A 4,728-nucleotide genomic window follows, 5' to 3' on the forward strand; every position below is an offset into this window, starting at 1 on the left:
TGACATATATATATCAACATGACATACATATCAATCATCCTTGGAGCTTTATCACGTCCTCTGGTAATCCCATCCTCCCAATTATTGGTGACCTAACATTACACTCACAAAGCCATTAATATGTATTCTTTGCAATATTCACTTTTTATAAATAATATAAATTAATATGATTTTTTCTAGCACCTTCATCAGCATTATTTTTATATTCGCCATGTCATATAAAAATGTTCATTATTTTGTATTGGTGGTTAAGATTTCAAATTAATATACCAGGGTTTCTTTTTATATTAAAATATATTTATTGCGATATATGCAAATAAATACATCTGCTTTTGAAAATTTCTCATATTACTACAGATAAAATTTCTAGAAACATTTATGTTGGTTCATATGGTAAGTTTTTTAATGTTTTATTTGATTATAAACTTTTCACCCAAGATGATGGGACTGTATACATCCTTACAATTTCTTTTTTTTCTTTTTAATTTTAATTTTAATTTTATTTATTTATTTTGAATACCCATCCCTCCACCAGTCCCCATTTCCCACTACCACGGATCGCAGTATCCCTCCCACCCCCCATTCCCCGCATCCCACCCTGCCTATGTGGCAGGGCATTCCCCTCTGTTCTCTCTCTCGTTTTGGGTGTTGTTGTTTGCAAGAGTTAAGTCTGATTTTCAGGGAGAAACGTTGGATGATTTACTTTCCATTGATCACTTTGTATATAAGGAGATGTCATGCGACCACTTATGCGGCCACGCAGTTTGGAAAAAATGTTCTGGTACCCACTCGCTCATGGTCACCAAGGTTCCATCTGGAGAAGGTGGGATGCAGCACCTACCCCATCTGGGACCTCCCGGTGATATCAGCTCTGTTTGGGACCTGTAGCATTCTCTGGGAGTTGTGGGACCCTCCAGCCAGTTTTCTTCTTTGTTGCTGTGTGCTGTAAGATGGCGCTGGGGGGCAAGTTGTGGGCATGACTTCTGGAATCAAAGGTTTTCTTCTTTGCTGCTGTGTCAAATCCTTACAATTTCTGAGAATTACCACTCCTATACATTGTTAACATTCTATGCCTTCCATTCTCTTTCCTTTATCAGTGGCTGGGGTGGTAGGCTAACTTCAACTAAATATATCTTAAACTTGTTTTATATTTTACTGATGCTATTAAATTTTTAGTTTTCATTAATAATATTTCTTAAGTTTGGGGCCAGAGAGATAGCAAAGGTGTTAGAATCTTTTTGCACTGTATGCACTGACCCTAGTTTGATCCAGAGTCCCCAAGCAACACCAGGAATGGTCCCTGAGTACAGAGCTGGAGTAAGTTATGAGTACAACTGGCTTGGCCCCACTGCAAACTAGTAGAATCTTTCTATGTTTTATTTAGGTCTTTTAAAAATGTATTTATAATATTTATATTTAATCTATATTTAACTTTTTAGAAGTATTCTAATAAGCTAATTTAATATGCTTGCATACTAATTTTAATGTTTGCTCTGACTCTGGATTGATATTTCCTCCTCTTTCTGAGTTTAACTTTTATTCTTTTTGACATAACTGTTATTTTTAATTAATTATTATGCAATATTAATTTTATCTTATTAGATTGTAGATATGTATTTCGTTAAGTCTCCACATGTGTTGTTTATAATATGGTTAAGTTACTTATAAACAGTCTGAGCCACTTTTTGGTTTGGTTTAATTTGGTTTGGTTTGGTTTGGGGCCACACCTGGCAGTGTTCAGTGCTTCCTCCTGCCTCTGTGATCAGGGCTCACCTCTGGTAAGCGCTGGAGAACACATGGAATGTCAGGGATTGAACCCGGGTCAGCATACTGCAAAATAAGCACCCTACTCACTGTACTATTGTTTCAGCTCCACAGTCAGATCCTTTTGAGTCTTTCTTTTTTCTGATTATTGGTTTAAATAATGTTTAGTTGAAGAAGCCCTGCCAGTGAGGCAAGATCCTTCTGTAAATCCTACCCAGTGCCTCTCAGATCTAATCTTCTTTAGTTTGGTTCTTTGGGGGTGCTAAATTCTCTCATCTTTATTCTTTTAAGTTGCTTCTTTCCTTGTCCAGATTGATGATATAGCAGGTAAGGCACTTGCTTGCAAGGAGCAGACCTGGGTTTGATTATTAACACTCCATAAATCTCCTTAATCACAGTTGTGATCCCCAAGCAAAGAACCAGGAGTAAGCCCTGAGCACTGCTGGAAGTGATGCCAAAACAAACACTGTGGGGTTACTGGAGAGATGGTCTTGGGTATATAGCACTTGCCTTGAATGCAGCAGACCTTAGTTTATGGCTCTTTAGGACCGCCATGAATGACTCAGTAGTGTAAAATCAGAAGTAGGTCCTGAGCGCTGCTGGATGTGGCCCACCCTCTTCAACCCTTAGAAAATAAAAACCAAAACCATTGTGGGACAGTAATATCTTTATTAAAAATTTCCAAGACAAAAAGAACATAACAGACAGATTTCAAGTCTCCTGCAGCCCTGACCTGCATAGAAGAACAGCCTTTAATTACTCTTTCTTTAGGGATTCAGAAGAAGAGTTGTGGCAAAGGGGTCATGAGCAAGGAGAATGGACTATATAGCCATGGAATAATGCTTTCAGGAAGCAAAGAAGCAGAGAAGACAAATGTCAATGTCTGCAACACAGGCAGATCTAGTCATAAAGTCCTGATGCTCATACAGCCTTGACCATGGGTCAGCACACTTGCCTCTGATCAGCTATTCAGACAGGAAGGCCACCAGGTCCAGAGAAAAATCCATTGTTAACTAATTATGTGGCAAATTATACATTTGATTTTCCTGGATGAGGGTAGGCTGCTTAGTTCTCAAGCAAATATTGGGTTTAAAGAGAGAGAGATCGATTTTAATTTTGAAATACTAAAGTATTTCATAATTAAAACTTCTGAACTCTGAAGTTTCGTTTGCTTTGTTTTTGTTGTTTGGACTTTCCAAGTGGTGCTCAAGATGGTCCTGAGCCCCTCCCAGTGATTCTCAACTAACTGGGTCTAGAGTTCAGAGTGAAATCCAAAGAAGCAATGATGCTCAATGGGGATGCTGTGTGGTTCCTGGATTTACGGGATTTAGCCCAATGGTACTCAGGAACTTTCAGTCCTGCGCCCCACAATGTTTGGGTAGCCTTCTTTACAAGGGATCAAATTAGTCTTGGGAATAAGACAGGCATGTGTCTTTAACCTTATACTATATCTGTGGCCCTAGAAGCCTTCAGCCTTTAACTATGCATGAGTTTATAATCACAACTTTTAAACTATAATTATAGGTGTCAATAATAATATATAACATTTTTAGTAGCAACTGGTAAGACATAGTCATCACCATAATGAGATCCAGTACAAAATACAATTTAATGCAATATATTTTAGATTCCAGAGTTGAAAACTTACTATATGAATGAGAATAGACATTTTAATATTGTGTTAAATGGTTTTAATTTCCTTGTTTACATAGGTTAAAATCATATACCAATCACAAATTGGCTTTTACTGATTTATTTTATGATAATTCTATTTGCCATTTCTTTATTTTTTCTTAGAGAAAGCAGTGTAAAGTAAATTTGCTATGTCCCTAAGAAAGCAGGCAGGAATTGAGAGGGAAACTGGGGACATTAATGGAGGGAAGGTCACACTGGTGTTGGAACAATAAATGCCTAAACAATTGTATTATGAACAACTTTGTGAATCATGGCATTTTAATAAGAATACATTTTTACAAAGAAGATAAAAAACTAATAATAAAATATAAAACTCTAAGCATTGGAATTCTAGAAATATAGACAGTAAACATAAAGTCTGGTCATAATTTTCTTGCCTAAAATTATGACAGTGTGCTTGCTTTGGCAGTACAAATACTAAAATTAAAATGATACAGAGAAGATTAGCATGCTCCTTGATCAAAGATGACATGCAGATTAATGAAGCATTACATATTTTTAGAAAGATCCTGGGTATATAAATAGAAAATATGCAATAAGAATCAAAGAGTATGAAATAAAGCAGTGACAGTCTCTTCAATGAATGGCTATGTTGTATATTTTTTTTAAAAAAATGGGGGGATAGGGGGTGGGAGGGATACTGGGATCCGTGGTGGTGGGAAATGGGCACTGGTGGAGGAATGGGTATTTGATCATTGTATAATTGAAACCCAAGCACAAAAATTTGTAAGTCTACAACTGTACCTCAAGATGTCTCACTAATAAAAATTTTTAAAAAATGAACTTATATCCCTATCTCACACCATGCACAAAGTCAATTCAAAATGGATTAAAGGTCTTGGTATCAGACCTCTATCCAAAAAAGAATATTGAAGGAAATATAGGAAAACTTTGTCAGGACATTTAAACCAAAAGGCATTTTCAAAGATTCAATATCATTGCTCCAGCCCATTGGCTGGAGCAATAGCACAGCGGTAGGGCGTTCGCCTTACAAGCGGCCAACATGGCCGACCCGAGTTCGATTCCTCCGCCCCTCTCGGAGAGCCCGGCAAGCTACCGAGAGTATTCGATATGCCAGACACAGTAACAACAAAGTCTCCAATGGAGACGTTACTGGGCCCGCTCGAGCAAATCGACGATCAACGGGAGGGCCTTTACCTTCACCTTTACCTTCAATATCATTGGCTGAACTATTGAAGAAATGGTACCACATCAAATTAAGAAGCATCTGCACTACAAAGGAATCAATGACCAAAAAACACCCCAACA

The 4,728-nt window shown here is 37.4% G+C and overlaps 1 non-coding gene across 1 annotated transcript; it reads left to right on the forward strand.

Moving 5' to 3' along the window:
- The first annotated feature begins 3,852 nt into the window (after positions 1-3,852).
- Positions 3,853-3,959, forward strand: LOC130021920 (U6 spliceosomal RNA). The gene has a single exon (XR_008792250.1). It is a non-coding gene; the product is annotated as a U6 spliceosomal RNA (small nuclear RNA).
- The last annotated feature ends 769 nt before the right edge of the window (positions 3,960-4,728 follow it).

Source organism: Sorex fumeus, unplaced genomic scaffold, assembly GCF_029834395.1.
Source record: "Sorex fumeus unplaced genomic scaffold, SorFum_2.1 ptg000018l, whole genome shotgun sequence".
Taxonomy (NCBI): Eukaryota; Metazoa; Chordata; class Mammalia; order Eulipotyphla; family Soricidae; genus Sorex; species Sorex fumeus.